General features: G+C 47.4%; 1 protein-coding gene across 2 annotated transcripts in view; it reads right to left on the bottom strand.

The window, feature by feature from the left end:
* Nucleotides 1–17944, bottom strand: part of LOC117895060 (elongation factor-like GTPase 1) — a 74289-nt gene that overhangs the window by 24950 nt on the left and 31395 nt on the right. The gene's annotated exons all lie outside the window — the stretch shown is intronic.

Raw genomic sequence — 17944 nt, forward strand, 5'->3', positions numbered from 1 at the left:
ACACATAACCCCCTTCTAGACATCAAACCTCTTCCATTGTGTGCCCATTAGAACAAAATTCCATTGCCAACAAATTTGTAGAATTCAATCAAACGAAAGACCAAAAGAAAAACCCATGAAAAGCATATGCAAACACAGGAAAAACTGCTTACTACTCACCAAAAAAGGAGAAGAATAAACCAATTATAAAGCCATAAAATTACATTGGAGCTAATGGCAGAAAATTATAGAACAGAGTGGATTTACATAGCATACGAGCGGAGAGTACGAGTATTTCGCTGCCTTAATTCTTGACCAAATTGCCATGACATGCCCATGGGCTGTGGCTCTGCTCTGGCTCTGGCTCTGCTGTAATTATTCAAGCAGAGAGGCGGGCAGGCGGGCAGCAGCTTCCTCCACAAAAACAATTAAAACTAAAGCATAAAGCAGCAGCACAACTGAAACCAGAAGTTGAGCCAGAGGCTGAGGCTGAAGCTGAATCCGAGTCCGAATCCGAATCAAAGTCCGAGCGAGCATTAAGCAGCAGCTGAAAATGCAAATCATTGGAGCAATGTTGATTAGAAAGCAGCTGCCACAAAAAACAGCACGGGGAGCAGACGGACAGAGGGTCTATGGCTGGGCCTTGCCACAAATTCAATTAACGACAATCCCCATAAAAACATTACACAAAAATTATCAGGAATTATGCTTATAAAAGAAAAGTACATTTCTGTAGAAAGGTGTTGGAAAAAAGTGCGAAAAAAAGGAACACAAAGTGAAACATAAAAGAGAAGAACTCTGCCTCTTGGTTTATGCTGCTTTTATGGCTTTAACCGGAAGATGGCCAAGTAAGCCCCAAAGCCAGCGAGAGAACTGTTAGGCCGCTGGCTGTGTTTTGTGTGTTTGTGTCTCTGGGGAATTATGCTCCAAGTCGGAGCTGGAGCTGGAGTCAGAGTTGGAGCTCACGAAGTGCATGAATGTGTTACGGGTGCGGGTACTCGTACTCGTACTCGTATTATATTAATCATTAGGAATCCTCAAAATCGTTTAGCGTGGCAGCTAATTAGCCAAAGATCTCTTCAGAGAAGATCAGCAGCAGCCAGCAGCGGCAGCAGCAGCAGCAGCAGCAGCAGCAGCAGAGAAAGGAGAACAGAGAGAGGCAGAGAGACAGAATGGGCACAGCCTGAAGACAGTTTATAGCATTAGCAGCCTATCCACAAACTATTTTGGCTCGTTTCGCAGCCATTCAGTGGGGAGAAATAAAAACAACAACGACACACTCGAAGGGGGAGGGTGGGGGGATGTGCCGCTGGCGTACCATCTCTGCACTTACACACACCTAAAAGTTTAATTAGAGTTTAAGGAGCCACCCCGGGCACATTTTTCATTAGGCTCCGGCCATGAAACTCACTCACAGACAGAGGGACAGACACACCAAAGCGAAAGACAGAGAGAGACCGAAAGACAGACGGACAAATAGGCACCGAAATTGCCAGCCAAAGAGAATAATTCATAGTTGCCCATTCCCATTACACGCTGTCCTCAATCTTGCTTCTCGCCTCCTCTCGCTCTTTCTCCTCTCTCTGTGTGTGGATGATAGTTGTCGCCAGACCAGAAGCTGTTGTTGCTTTTGCTTGTGTAAAAGTTCTTAGAGCTTTTATGCCTGTGAGGCTGCTGCCCGCCTTTGCTTAAGGTGATTTTATAGACGATGCATTGCCTGCGCGTAGAGCTTTCATGTGTGTGAGGCTGCTGCAGCTTTGATCGGACTCAGGCCAGAAAGAGATAGAGGCATAGCTGAAAAGCACAAAGCACATGAACTACCGCAAATAACTAAATCAGTTTGATATTCTGAGCAGCTTTGTGATTGTATGCGTGAAATGAGATTTTGTAAGCGTAAGCGTCACATGTACACTCGCTGCAGTGCAGCTTAAGTGCTCCCTGGCTAGAGGAGCTTCTCATTCAGCATTCGCTCTCAATTCGCATTCCACTCGCAAAAGTCATGGCACCTGAAAGACCCCATTAAAACGTTGCAGAATGGATTCTCATTTATCAAAGGAGTTCTTGCAGCGGCTATCGTTTTGGCGAAAGTTTTCATCACTCATTGGCCATGGGACGGCACAGCGGGAGGGACTCGTGGGGCAGCTACTGTTGCACAGGTGCCGTCGATAACTAATTATTTCCACTCATCTTTCAGCACACAGCAAAGCAGCCAAAAAAAAAGCTGTTAAGGTGTCTGCAATCTTCGATATTTATGACCCATCATCCCATCCACGAACTCCACCTCCCAAGAGCTACCTCTTGGCCAGGGAGCGGGAGCTTCTCGCACTGTCAGTGCCTCGGTGCCTCGGTGCTCGGTGGGTCGCTGCCTGGCTACACCATATGGATATTGATTGATTACTCTGCCTCAGCCACTCGACTCACTCGATTATTGGCCAGACAGCCACTGGCCGCTGGCCTGGGATTTGCATGCCAAGAGCCAAATATGCAGGAAAAAGATTCATCTGCATCATTAGAAAATGTGCTACGGACGATGGCTGCTTCTCTTGTGTGTAAGCGGAGACTTTCTTTCGCATCATTAAAATCAAACAACAACAAATTAGAGGCTCCGAGAACTGTCCACCAGAGCTGCAGGGCCAAAAGACACAACAAAGTTGCATGTCTGCTGGCTAAATTATTATAAGAAGTATTTATGGTCGATAATGCGACTATGGAGTACCCTCTAAAGATACTACGAAGAGAGGGGAGTAGCTCTAACCATTTCAGATGAAGCTTCAAAGAAAAACAATCTCCCGATTTGTTCCTTAAATCTACCATTAACATTATTTTTACCCTTAAAACCCAACCAAAAGGTATTCTCAAGTTTGTTTGTTTTTCAACAGAAATTTCTTCATTTGCGGGTCACTAATTAGACGCGATTTGTGGACTCTTGGGTCTCGGCCTCAGGCCATGGACTGAGACATGCAATACCCCCCGCAAGTGGCAGTGGCAGCAGTGGCGGAGGCAGCCCCCTAAATGGCCAACATCTGCATAATTACGAGTTGTTGTCTGGCTGGAAGGTTGGCCAAGTAAGGTGCTTATGCAGCTCAATGAATTTAATTGAGCAACATCAGCCACATAATGGGATGGTCTGCGCTCTCCCTCTCTCTTATCAGTAATGGAAAACAGAAAGAGACACCTCTCCCCCCACTGCCCAGAGAGATCTTCACTCGAATGTAATTATTCTTAATATTTATTTATTTTTGCTTGGGGTTCGGCCGCTGTTTTTTGGGTATTTTTTCACCGTTTCTTCTACCTGCTGACCCATACAGGAAGCTCCCCAGATTTCACCTGTTGTTGCAGCTCTCTTCTGCCCCCTCTGACTGCTTTTTTCTGCTGCTTAGAAAGTGAAATTTTGTTGCGCGGTTTTCCGCCTTTTTGTTGGTTTGCTTGGGGCTCGGTCTGTGAGATAGTTTAAATGCGATAAGGCATTAATCAGTGCAATTAGTGCGGCAATTGCTTATTGATTGTGCCACAACGACGATGATGGTATAGCTTTTAGCTTTACTCATTGTTTGGCAAAGTATTCGCGGATCAAGAGATCGATCTTAATGGCCTTTTAATGGGAGCACCGCATTCCGCACTCCGCCAAGTCGGGGTGAAAGTTTATCGATTTGTTTTTCGTTGGTATGCAAAAGGAGAAGGAAAATCTTAGCATCCGCTGGACGGGGCTGCATCTTTCCTAGTGGCGAATCCCGACAATGCAACAAACTGCAACAATAAAGCAATAACAGTAACAATAGCAATAGCCAGAGAGTCAGAGCCATGGCCAGGCAATAATTGTAATAGCCACAAAGTGCAATGCAAAGTCATGGCGGAGGCACAAGCACAAGCACAAGCAAAAGCAAAAGGCGGAGGCGCTCCATTCGAGGCTCCTCTTCTCCACAGAGAGGTGCGGCCCCAAAAGGAAAGCCAAACAAAGAAATGTTTTACCGAAGCAATAGATGCTCTACTCTCTGCCACATGCTCGTGGAGGGTACTCTGATCGCACATACCCACAGGATGGAGAGTGCAACGCAGAGATACAAAGATGCAAAGATACAATTCATGCACTGCAATGGGAAGATGTGAACGGGAGAGGAGCGGGAGAGCAGCCTCTCCCCTCTGCATTGAAATTGAAAGTAACACACGACTGACTGCAACTTGATGATTTTCTAATTACACAAAAGTCTACCCTGCAACCCTCCTTCCCCTGCCATCCGGGAAGCTCTGTGGTGGGGTGGACTCAAGTGGAGCCGTGCCTTTGGCCCGATGAAATTTACCAGAAAGGTGTTAAGTATGCAAATGACGAGGAGAGCTCAAGTTAACATCTTTTGAGATGCAAACAGATGAACAGACTCCAGCAGCAGCAGCAGCGGCAGCAGAAGTGTTGTAATATTTACAGGGAACCCATGGAGAAGCCGCAGAGCCAGCCATGTGCCATGTGCCATGTGGGCGGGTCAGTGCCTCCTCTCTCTCAGTCGATGCCCCACCAAAAGCGAGCGGTAAAAGTCGGCAGCGATTTTGACCTCCCGTTAGAGACTGCGCATCGGCGGCAGCAGCAGCAGATTCGCATCTTTCAGATACTTTTACATGTACTTTCTCTACTTGGAGTTTAGCCAGCCGACTGGTACTGGCACTGGCACTGGCACACTGGCAATGCCATCGCACAATTTGAGGCTTGCATCGTTTTTTTTTTTTGGCCGCGCCTAATCGAAATTTGTGCCCCATCTGGTGGCATTTCGGGTAGCCCAGAGCCCAGAGCCAGAGCCAGAGCTGACTCTGGCGATCAGCGACAACGCTTTGATGTTGCAATTAACTTTCATTAGGCAAAAGCCCAAACACGTACACAGCTCCGACTAAAGGAATTGCTAAGAAAAACTAATCACAGCAGAAAGAGCAAACAAATAGAGCCCCAAAGCGAGCAAACAGCAACCAAAATGTAGAAGAAATCTTTGCAGATTTGGCACTTCCGTAAGCGGTCGCTTTTTTAGCACACACTCAATTTCACTTTCGCTACAAAACAGCCAAAAAACACACAGAAAGCAAAGCGACTTAAGTGTGTGCTATATTTAAGTATTTACTTGGCCAACAGAAACCAAAACCAAAGCACAAAATGTGAGCCCAACAAAAGAAAAGTCAAATAAACTTTGGCCCCGGAGTACCCTGGAGAAGCTAAGGTACGATGGGCACGAGAGATGGGAAGATGTGTGAAAAGAGAGCATAGGGATTGAGAGATGGAAGGAGAAAAGAGATGGAGGATCAGCATTGACTGAACTTTTGTATGGGGAAAACAAATAGAATTGGGGAAACACTCGGAACTTTCGTTCTTTAACTTGGAATTCCAACTAATACTTCTGTGAGGGCCGTTGTAGATATTCATCTTATTCTGAATACAATCAACACAACAGTCATCCATGCAATGTTCCATAGGAACATTCTTACAGCTAAAGTTCTTCCCAGCCAACACTTCCCTCTACTCTTTCTATCTCCTCCTTCCATTCACTCCCCATTATAGAGGGGTATTCCTTGAGTCGCAACACACTCTCCTTCCCATCTATTGCAATTCCTATTTACTCTCCCCGTACCTCTCTCTGTTTTTTTCGAGTCATTTCTGTTTTGGTCATGCGAATTTCGTCTTCGAGGCGCGTTGATTGTTTTTCTCCACTGTCGCTGCCACCGCCCCCTACCGTACACACACACACACACACACACACACACATACACAATGCAAAAGCGATTGCCCAAAAAAAGACAAACGATCCATGGGAAAGCCGCAGAAAGAGCGATCCAAACATTCAAATGAGATGCGCAAGAGACCTCCAGCTGAAGTACGATATTTGCCCATACCCCGCACCCACCCCCTCTCTCGCTCTCTCGCTATTGGCAATTTTGTCCAACAAGAAAGAAAGTCCAAAGTCCCGCGGAATCCACACGAGCGCCAGAATCGCCCGCTGAGCTGCCGGGCAGCGGCTCTTGGGAGCTCCACCTCCCCCCTCGATCCGATCCACTCCACTCCACTCGGTCGTCCCCGTCCATCGCTCGGCACTTACCGCCCGAAGATCGTGTCCGAGTGGCCCGCTGAGTAATTAATGACACGAACCCCTCCACTCCACAGTCCTCCTCTTCGGCCATTACATCTTTAAATCCTCTTCTAATTAAATAAACAAAAAGATTGCGGAGACGAATGCGAATGTGCAGAAATTAAGATTAAGAGAGGAGCGGAAGAGCAGAGGGGAGCGGTGGGAGTAGAGCTTGACTTTCCCTTTCAAGAAGCCACAAAAAAAGAGAAAAAGAGAGGCGTGACCTGAAAGGAAAAAGCAACAGAGGCAAAAGGATGGAATTGAATGGCAATTTGACTTTCCTTTTGCAGAAAATGCTGGAAAATGTTTGAACTAAGATTATTGGCAGATCAAATATACTCAGGGAGAGACTCAGTTAATGAAAAATAATCAGAATATTTATGTAGATAAAGAACTGAAGAGGATCTTCATTCTGCTTTGATTTCTGCTGGTTTTGGGGACTTCTTTCGAGGCAACTTTCCATTTCAAAAGTCAGCAAACGAGGAGATGTGGAAGGAAAAAACAATCACTTGAGGAAAAACTCAAATTAATGGAAAAAATTACGATTGACAGCCGCAAAAGAAGATGCCGAAGCGGCGGCAGAAAATATAATTTAGATGCAGCGCAGAGAAAATTCGAAGCGCATCGAGGAGGCATGTGGCGGGTAGGGAGGGAGAGAGGGAAACTGCATCCATGGTTGGGGCAGAGTTGCTGACAGAAATGATGATGAATACGCGCGTTGGCAGTGGCAGTGGCAGCGTCTACTCGTGTGCTCTGGCCCCCGCTCCCTACCCATCTCCCCTTCGATGCAGCGACAACAAAGCCGCAGACATCATCAGCAGTTTTAACGGCTGCCAGAGTTGCCAGCGCTGCCAAGTTGTTGCGGGTGTTGCGCCCCCCTTCTGGCACTCGCTGCAGTACCTCGATGTCTGTCAGTCATGTGAGGAAAAACCTGAAGAGGAAGGACGGCCCAAAAGGAAGGGAGAGGCACGGACTGGAGGCGACTCTGCAGTTTCGAGGCCGCCTTTCAATGGCGGTTAATGAAGCCGCTGCGCTGCCTCCATCCCAAAGAGAAGAAACAATGCAGTGGCAGGGGGAGGGACAGTGCCAGAGACAGCCACTGGCGGCGAGAGCGCGAAAAATGTTTCAATAATTCAATGCAAATGCACAATAACAATTGCAGCTGCAACACCCCCCTGTGACACCCCCTCGTTGCACTTGTGGGCCTCATAAATATCACAATTTTTCAAATACATTTTTAATGAACTCATAAAAATGATTAAAAATCAAAGTGGGGCAGGGGCAGGGGCAGGGACAGGGCGGGTGGCATGTCATCAAAATCTCCTTTGTCTACCTCTTTGGAGGGGGGGACTATCTGCCCGTGTGTGGGTGGTCTGGAATCAGATTAAATGCCATGGAAGTGGGGAGTGGGGAGTGGGGACTGGTGGGAGATTTGCCAGATGGCAGCTGGAGATTGTCGCCACATGTTGCAATTGTCGCTGAGAGCATCTCATAGGAATTTGGAGTGGAATTTCACCTTTTAAATGGAGAACGAATGGGGAGTTTGAACTGGAACCTAGATCGGGGGAGATACTACTTAGTAGGAGTTATTATTTTGAGGTAGATAAAGTGCAGATAGGAGGTTGATGGCAAGACACGAGAGAGCTTCGTGCATGAAGAAGTTACTCCCCAAAGATTTGTTCTGTTAGCTTTCATCTCTAACAAATCCCCAGCGTTCAAGAGATCTTCTTCAAGTTCAATCATTATGATTTGATGACCACCTTTGATCCCAGCTTTTGTTACAATAATTTCCCCCCAGCACCATTAATCTCTGCCCATAATCCGCTGATAAATGTGAGAAAACAATCGGGAATGGAGATTATGATAATTCTAAGGGAATAAATCACCTTTCACCAATTCACAAAAATTCAGAAACTGACGACAATTGAGAGAGAGGGAGAGAGAGAGAGAGGCAGCATGCGATGTCCATCTCCCTCTGGCTGGGATTTGTTTTGGGGAAAAACATTGAAAATCAAAACATTTCTGGATGTTCCTTGAGCGCAAATGAAAATTGGAAAACCGCAAAAACCCAAAGGGAAAGATGGTCCCAAAGAGCCACAAAAGTCGCGGGTGAAACAAAGCGAAGGAGAGGCGGGAAGAAAGAGACAAAAGTTGAGGCTTGAACCACGCAAAAGTGGCAGAGTAAGGGGCATGCGGCATGCGGCATGGGGCATGGGCTAAGGTAATTAAGAGCGTGGGATGCCATCAACGAGAGCTATGGAAAACCACGGAAAATGTGTCCCCCCAACCCACTGCCAGGGAAAATAGAAAATAAAGAGCGGGGAAAAGTAAGTAAAATCATGAAATATGATAAACATGCGAAGAAACATTTCTTACGAGCCAATTTCCATCTTGTTTATTTTCATTTTCCACCAGTCCAAAATGAGGTCAGGAAAAACACTTTCATTGGGCATAGAAAATGCACGAAATAAACAGCAGCCACAGCAGCACCAGCAGCCACAGCAGATACAAAGATACTTTTGGGGCAGAACTTTCTTCATGAAGACATTTTAGGTTTGGGGCATTGTCTGGTGCAACGCACAAAACGCTGAAATATGACATTGGGCATCGGACATTGGGAATTGTATTAATTAATTTGCATATAAACCAGTTCGAGCAGATGGAAAGAATAGCAACAGATACAGATACAGGCAGAGGGGGATACAGACACAATTTGTGGACAATATGTTCGTCTGTCTCTTCCAGTCATAAGTTCTCTCTCTCTTTTGGTTTATAGAAATGCAAATGCAAATGCAAATGCGTCGAGGCCAAAGCACAGACACCACAAAAGCGTTGAGACCCCAGACAAAAGGCCAGTCAACAGTTGGCTACAAGATCCGAGCCCCTGAGTGGGTCACAGCGTTCGACACCTTTTTCGAGGTCTATTTCTGGTTCAGAATTTACTTTAGCTTCGCGGTAGAGTCCGCAGCAAGTGGTGACTCCCAAAAATGGTGGATTCTCGCTGTTGACAATAAGGAAATGTTACCATTTCCAGTTAGCTGGGGTTAAGGTTGTATCTGGACATTCCCTCAAATAGATTTCCTGTACTGAATCCCGCCAGTGATTGCCAGAGCCATGAAACGAGAGATAAAACCCAAGCTCATGTCTGCACCTGGAGGAAGACAACAGAAAGAGGGAGAGGAATGCCCAGAACAGGGCAGGGGAATGCCGTTAAAATATTACACAAGTACAGGGTGGGGGGACTTGGTCATATAATGCCATGGATAATGGCAGGGTTTATGGGCAGTAAAACGCAGAAAGGCCTAAACGGAGAAGAGACTAAATGGAGAGGAGTCTAAACGGAGTGGATGAGAGCGAACAACTTCATTACGCCACTGACTGAATGATTAGAGAGAGCAGCGACAACAATTTGTTGCAAGTTTATTGCGGTTTCGGGTTGTATGCCACAGCAGCAGCAACAGCAAACAGGAGGAGCAGCAGCAGCAGCAGCAGCAACTCCCTCGCCAGTGCACAGTTGGAGGAAGGTGATAACTTTCAACGGTTTCACGTTTGTAATTGACTTGGGAGGGTCGGGGACGGGAGTCGGAGTCGGGGATGGGGCTGCCTGCCTTACCAAAGGCTTACTGGCTGCTGTGGGAAATTAATGAATTAAGAAGAGTCGCAGGCAGGCAGGCAGGCAGGCGGGCAGCGGCCGATGCAGCGGCATTGGCGGCAGCACACAAAAAATGGAAATAAGTAATGCTCCCAAGTAATGCCTGCCAAGTGGCAGGCAGGCAGCGGAGTCTCGACTCCAACTCCGACTCCGACTCCGACTTTAACTCATTTCCACGACACTCAAATGAGCAAAAATTATTGCGGTTAAGTACGCCAACGAAAAGATTTTTCCAACTGAAGGAGGCATTTGGAGGCAGCAGCAACAGCGCCAGCAGTCGAATCGGAAAGTAAGAGAAGCTGAAGAAAACTTTTAGCCGCTTGTTAGGAGGAAGAAGAAGAAGGAAAAAACCAGAAAGGAAGCAAACAGTTCGGGATGTAGAGGCTACTGATACCCTGCCATAAGATGCACAAGGAAAGAGAGTGGGATCTGCCAGAGTTCGGGGAAGAGCGCTTAAATTTAATGTTTATATTGATAATTTTCAAAGATGGGATCTGCGTGAAGCTAAGGTCTGTTCTGAGCGTAAATTCGAGTGCTTTCTGGGGTCAAAGGTATTTCCATTTCGCTGCTAAAACTCATCATACCCTCAAAATAGCTGGTACCCTCCAAAGCGAGAACGAGAGCGAAAGAGTGGCAAAATTGCAATGTTCCCCCCGTTACTCTCTCTCACCTTCTATCTTTCTTTCTGTCTTCCCCCTCTTCATCTTTCTCTTCTGCGCGGCTGCTGCTGCTGCCTTTTGTTCCTTTGTCGCCGTCGCCATCGCCGTTCGATGCCAGCAAATCGTGAATTAAATTTAAACGGCAGAAAAATACAAAATAAATAAATGGGACAAGTGAGCGAGAGAGCGGTGGCGTACCCGTACCCGTACCCGTAACCCGTACCGCAACCGCTACTCCTCCTCTTTCTACTCCTATTCGTAGTGTGGAAATTATAGGGCCTCCCTCGTAAGCGCACAGATCTTCTTCGTCAGTGTTTCGTTTCCTTTGGTTTGTCTTGTCATTGATGCGATTAGAGAGGGTGGGGAGCGAGAGAGAGATGGAAAGAGAGTGCAATGATGAACTGTGGGGTACCCTCTTGAAGGCAGAACAAATATCAGCTTCAAATGAGAGTCTGCTATTGAGTAGATCTAACATTTGTGTAGCAAAGAATTTTCACTATTGCAACTAAAGAATATTATAACATATTTTCTCCTTTTCTCAAACTTTTTCAGGTGAGAAATTAATGAATATCTGGAAATAGTTCACATCCCTTTACTCCCTATATTTAATCCCATTTTTTGACATCTCCTTTCACATTCAAAGGCAGCTTCCACTGCCATAACCCAAGCCACTCTCCCGAGGCAAGCCACAGCGATGGAACTCCACTCGGTGATCGGCGATCTCTTCTCAGCTAACGATCTGCAGCAGCTGATTGGAGAGCCCAGAGACGCGGGCGCACAAATTGGCACATTAGACAAATTGTAGCCAGGAATGGGGGAGGGGGGATAGGGAATCATCCGCCAAAGAGAAGCGGCAAACATCTCAATAACAGTAAGAGTGGCAGGAGGAGGAGGAGGAGTAGGAGAGAACCGCAGAGAGAGTGCATGGAAAAAGCTTTTGGCGAATGCTTTTTGCATGAATGAAAAGAAAACTCTTGCCGGAGTGGATGGATGGATCATCATCCATAAATCAAACCGCAGTAACAGAGCCGCAGAGATTCATCGAATCCGATCAAATGTCAGGCCCACACCGCACCAACTCTTCCCCCCTCTATCCACTCCTCTGTTCAGTTCACATTTTAAGCCATCATTGACCCATTTTCCAGGCACTCGCACACAAAAGCCAGCAGCCAGAAGACAGCTCCTCCACCCCATCCCATCGCCACTTGGGAATTGACGCTTGGGCCGGCCGGCAATGATGACAACAAGATGATGATTGGAGGAGGGGTGGCATGGATGGGGGAGCGACTGTGGGATGATCCCTGGGCCATGTTCTGTAACGTGTTGCCGATTTAATTGGCTTCGTGTGAAGTTCAAGCAAACTTTGCCAAATAGAGACCCAGAGCCAGCAGCCAACAAGTTGTGGCGCTGCCTTCACACTCGCCACTGCTGCCCGCCCCCTGCCCCTGCCCCTGCCACTCGTATCTGTAACTCTGCCACCGACTTTGACACTTAGGAACGGCTTGTCCAAGCAGCCACAAAAAAGATGAAGCAAAGATACTCGCAGCAGAACGAGGGGGGAACGGAGTCCGAGACTGCGTAACTTTGAAAGTGTCGCCGGCATCGTCATCGTCTTTGTCGCTTGATACCCTTAATGAGGATCAAAGCAGCAGCATGGAGACTCGCATTGAATGCGGGGATACTCTATCCACAAAAGTTGATCCAAAATGCTTGAATTTCCTCACAGTTTTATGGGAACTTTGCCAGCAAAGATTTCACCGTATTTCCGTAGATTCTTGAGAATTAAAAGTAGAATTCCATGCCGATTATTTTCTCCAACTCGGGGTAAGAGTATTCCCGCTAGTGTCATCAGACCTTCAGCTCCCTGCCCTGCGCCCTTCGACTTCTAAACAATTTCTCCAAGAATTTTTCGTCATGGGCTTTAATTAAATGTTGTGAGCCTTCGTTTTTTGTTGGTTTTTTGTGTGGTGTCATGGCCTGTAGTCCGGATTGCGCTGTTCTGCTCTGCTCTGCTCTGTTCTGCGCTGTTCTGCTCTGTTCTGGCCAGGCCTGTTCTAAGCTCGCTCTGATGGCACGGCTGGTGCCTGTCGCTGCCATTGCCCGGCAATGTTGACAATGACTTTGTGTGTTGTGTTACTCTGCTGCTGCTACTGTGATGTCACTCACATGACCAAAAAAACGAAGACATGGCTGAAGGGAGGACAGCTGTGGCGGAGGAGGAGGAGGCACCGGCAAAACCGGCTAACGTTGCATGTGTGGCATGGGAGAGCCCAGAGAGAGACAAGCCAAATACATAATTACAAATTCATTTGGCACAATTATGCGGCACAGTTGCCACAATTGCCCCGCACAAGTGCAACGACACACGCAGCAGCAGCAGCAGCAGCAGCAGCCGCAAGAGCAGTCAGGAGGCGACACAGATTTAATTGCATTTGGCGCAACGCGTTGCAAGTTGCAACAAGTGACAGAGTGGCAGAGAGTGGGGGAGAGACCTTGCAGAGACACGCGATTCCCCGCAGTCACATTCGCAGTAGTTCCTGTCCGTGGAGACCAGCGACAGAGAGAGAGAGAGAGAGAGAGAGATTATTGCTTGGGTTAATGCGAAAAGGTGAGGAGTGGGGAGTGAGGTGCGGAGGCTGCCCCAATGCGCAGCATTTGCCACGATTTTAATTTGTTTCCACTGTTGCCACGGCCACTGCCACGGCCACAGTCGCCTCGTAACTCATTCAAAGGGGACGCGAGCGAGACTGGGGCTCATATCGCGATAAATGGAAATGAGCGGCAATTAGTTCGTGGGGGGTGTCCGCTCCAGAGAGCGTCCGCTCCTCGCTCCTCCGATGGAACAGCAGACTGGTTCGTGCTCCCCCCTCCAGCTCTCCATCTCCCTATCTTCTGGCTTATCTAATGTGCAAGCACAAGAGTCGGGGAGGAGGAGCATCCACAGCCACAGCCACAGCCACAGCCAGAGATAGATTCATGTTTGGCCAGTGCCCGCTTGCACATGAGGGGCCAGGGGCACGGGGCCAAATTGCAGTATCCGCGCGGCATTGCAGTATTCATAATCGGGAAGTAAGTGAAATAAATATGAGGAGGCCGAACAGGTTGCCAGCGAGAGCCAGAGGAGCCGCCGCCACAGAACTGCTTTCATTTGTGGACTCAACTCAACGAATTCACTGAAGATTAAGAACAGATTTCGCTCAGAGAGGAGGAACGATGCTCTGCGCTCTTTGTGTGGCGATTCTTCAGGAGATCCTTAGATTTCCCGCTAAGAACTTCACACATGAAACGATCTGTGATGTGGAAACTCTTTCTTCTTGTAAAAGATCGCTCAATCAGCGTCAATTCCTATAATTCTAGGCTACTGATTCCCCATCAAATTATACTCCATTGCAATAAATCAGTAAAGTTCCTGGGCCAAACAGTTGGGGAATCATTTAAGCCATTTGGGGAACTGCCGCCCATCTGGTGACCCACAAAGCGTAACCGAAATCCAACATCTTCACATCCTGAGGAGAAGGCCGAGAAGCCACCGAAGATTGCTGACTTGAGCAGTTCAAAATCAATTTAGCAGACAATGGTAATTACCCCTAGACATAGACATAGCCATTTCCATTCGTCTGCCGTCTGACGACTCAACTGCTTGGCTCTGCCGAAGATTATGCAATGCAATGGCCACTGGACTGGGACTGGGACTGGTACTGCCCGCAGTCGGACATGATTGTTTCAACACCAAAAGACCAGCAACTGCGATTCCAGACTGCAACTGGAGCCGGCTGCCACTTGGCTCGGGGAGTCAACGAACCTCCTCCGTGTGACAGCTGGGTGCAGAAAGTGGCGCAATCCTTAACCGAAAAATAGAAAGAAAACAAAAACCTTTGGCGCACACACACACACACACACTCGTGCGAGTGTTACGACTGTTACGATATGCAACGGTACCTGGAAGGCAACATAAAGCCAAAGTGGAACATTAAAGAACTTAAAGCCCATTACGAAACCCAGAGACCAACCGAAAAGAAGAATAAAGAGAAGTAACCAGGAAGGAAAATGTTTGCCAGAGTGAAGCCAAAGGTTTTAATACACTTTAATGAAGGATTTGTCTAGGATATGGCCATAGATCTATGCTGAATAGATCTAATAGATAGAGAATCAGCTTGAAATAATCTCTTAAATGCCAACTGAAAGATTGTACAACAGTTGCTGGAAGCCACAGACTAAACATTGGTTGGTGTCTCTCAGCCCTTTCTGCTCATCGCAATACCCTCTTCCAATGGCAGAGCATCAAAATACTTTAGTTTAAGTTGGATAAATGGGAGTGCGGAAGAAGAACAGTGAAGAGCACCGCCAGGCAGTAGCGGCAATCTGCACAAGTTCGAGCATATTTAATAACATATGAAGGCGCAGCAGAAGGAGTACTGGAACGGCACTTGGACTATGAGAAGTTGCTGCAGGAGCAGCATGTATGGGGGCGCCGCTAATGAGCGGCAAGCGGACACCCAAAGGCGCCTCTGGCATTGGTCGGCACTGCTCCGACTTGACCACAGTTGTGTCATAAACAGCTAATAGACGCGTGCAGCGACAACTTGATTAATTGAAACTAAATGGGAGCCCAAGTAGGAGCCAGCGACTCAGCCATTGATTGCAGCAATCCAAGCAAAAGCACAGCGAGAAATTACACTCAAAGAGCAGCCTGGAACTTCGCACAACATGTTCGAAGTCGCTCGCTAGTTCCTGCAGTGTGAACACTGGCGTGCCTGGCCACAATTAGAAACGGTATGGCAGAGTCGAAGAAGAAGTCAGGAACGGGGAACTGGGAACTGAGAACTAAGAGAACGGACAGGCAGGCAGCGAAGCAGCAGGCGATGGATGGATGGATGGATGGATGGAATCACAGGAAATGCAGAGGCCAGATAGACAGAGAGACAGAGCCTGGGCACAATTAAGCAAATGACAAATGGCATTAAATTGCATGCAAAATGATGGAAATTGCAAATGGGCAAGCGGCAAGCGCCAGTGGAAATGCTGCCACAAGACAAGATCACTTTGGTCATGGAACAACAGAACGAACAGCTACCACATGCAGAAGAGGCAATGACAGTGGCGGTGGCAAGCCACAACATGTTGCACATTCCAAGCGTTTGTCCGTTGTCCGTTAGAGCTTGGTGCAGTTTTAATAAATTTAAATGTTACCACAGACGCAGAGACAACAATGGCTCTGCTGCAGCATCGTGGCTGAGGCTACGCCTGTCATTTAAACGGTCCAAAACAATTGGTAATTGAAGGCCCGACCGGGGCCCGAGAGTCATGTTGCTGCATCCCATTTGCATTGCTTATCACTGAATTTCTTGGCATTTCTGTGCGGAGTGCATTAGCCATGAGCTCCTCCATGACTCGGAGGCAACTTTCAGATCTGCAGCAGATCCATCGCCTGGCAGGCAGAGACACCTTCCCCATAACTGTAGTTGCTTGATCGCAGGGATCGGCCATTACACTTCGAAAATAACAGCTAATAACAGTAATAATTCAAATTAATTTCGCACCATTTGAAATCATTATGTGATAAAGAGAGGCAGCGGGAAGGGAGGTATCAAGATCACTATTAAAATAAAATGAAGACAAAACTTGGCAGATCGCAAGAAGATCGAAAGAAAAACCTTGGCAAAGTAGCAAACGAAAGGCAAAGGCCGAACTCCCGAGCCGAACCACCGAACCGAAAGCCAATAAAGTCGCTTCTTGGCCAAAAGGAAAAAGTTGCACAGGAAAAATTACCGCCAAAGACCAAAAGATCAAGCTGGGGGAAATAAACAACAACAGCAATAGCAACAGCAGCGGCAGCGGCAGTGATAGAAGGCAGTGGGAGAAGGAGCAGAAGGAGCGGAAAAACAGAAAGAGAGGAGCAACAGCTACACAAAAATAAGAAAGAAGCCGCAGCTTAGGATACCCTAAAATATCGTGGCTTCTTTTCGGCAGTTGTTTCCTTTATCGACTGGCATAGAACCGTTTGAATTTGTCTGCTACTCTCTGAGAGAGTATTTCTGCAGAGAAGAAGATTGCTATTGGCACTTGAGCAGCAGCAGCGCAGCAGCAGCAACATCGTGCGGCCTCTCACTCCCTCAGTTAAGCTTCCTCTCTAAGTCATGCTCTCTCCTTTACTCACTCCACTTAAGCCTTTGCTCTCTCGCTCTAGACAGAAAGAGTGTGAGTGAGTGAGATAGCGCGACAAAGCTCATGCTAAACAGCAGAAGATGCGAGGAAGGTAGGGAAAGGTAGCAGGGAAAAAGGGCAAGAGCCACAGCTAGAGGAGCATTTTGATCGCTCAGTAAAGTTCAAGTTGTGCCTGTTGCTGTTGTTGTTGTTGCAGCCTCTTGTTGCAATTGCACTTGGATGATCGTCGGCTGGTCGCATATTTTATGGCTAGCAAAGAATGCAGACGCCGCCATTGCGTTGCTGCCGCTGCTGCTGCTGCTGCTGCTGCTGCTGAATATGCATAAAAGATAAGAGACGAGAAGAAAGTTGCATTGCAACCACGCAACATGCAGCGGCTCACCCACTCACTGTGCAAATGGCAACAGCAATGGCAACATGCGGCTGGAGGAGTTACTACAACTGCTGTGGCATTTATCCCATAATGATTGTGAACGCCTTATGTGTGTCAGCAGAGAGACTCCAAACTAAATGCTTGAAATACAGAGACAGAGACAGAGATGGGGATGGAACCACAGAGACGGGTTTTTCCCCCGTCGATGCTAATGAAGGAAGCGCCTGGAGCCTTGTCAACCTTCTCCCCGCTCTGTCCCTTGGTGTTCGTAATAAACGATATTTCTTCTGAGGATCGCTTGGGGCTCTCTCTTTGCTCTTCGTCTATTGCTGTCATGGTGTGTGTGTGCGGCATTGGGAATGGGGCTCTAAATAGGGCTAAGGAGAGGCCTAACCAAGCCTTTTTCTCACAAATTATACCACATTTGCCGCTGGCAAATTTGCCCCCTGCCCAACCCTGCAGGAAACAGCAGCCAGAAGCAGCGACAAAGCAACACTGCCACTGCCACTGCCACTGCAACATCCACAACAGCAACAGAGGCAGCAGCAACAGCAGAACAAACATTTCCCGCATCTATCAGGTGCATTGATCTATGGCTATTTTTTTAATTAACGCTCGGTTTTCTTTCTTTCATTGCGCGGCTACGTGAAAAATGGGGAAGCTGCGCCTCGTCTGCCTCTGCTTCACAGCTCCAAACGGTACGAAGCCTCCAGCCTGAGCTTGAGCTTCACTTTGGTTGGGTCTCTGGTCTCTGGTGGAGCTTCGTTTTCTTATAACTTATTTGTGATTGTTTTATTGCAGTTCCCATGCAATAGACGCGCACCAGACTCAAGACTCGAGACTCCAGCAATGTTTATACATATGTTGCATGAATGCATAAATACCCTCAGAAATGTTGCTACTCATAACGCCAGGGAGCAGTGGGTGTAATGTGAGCTTTGAGTTTATTCATTTGCGATGGAATTAATGCAGAATAAAGTGCTAGAGTTTGTTAATCAATAAACAATAAGGAGAGGTA

Source organism: Drosophila subobscura, chromosome J (genome assembly GCF_008121235.1).
Source record: "Drosophila subobscura isolate 14011-0131.10 chromosome J, UCBerk_Dsub_1.0, whole genome shotgun sequence".
Taxonomy (NCBI): domain Eukaryota; kingdom Metazoa; phylum Arthropoda; class Insecta; order Diptera; family Drosophilidae; genus Drosophila; species Drosophila subobscura.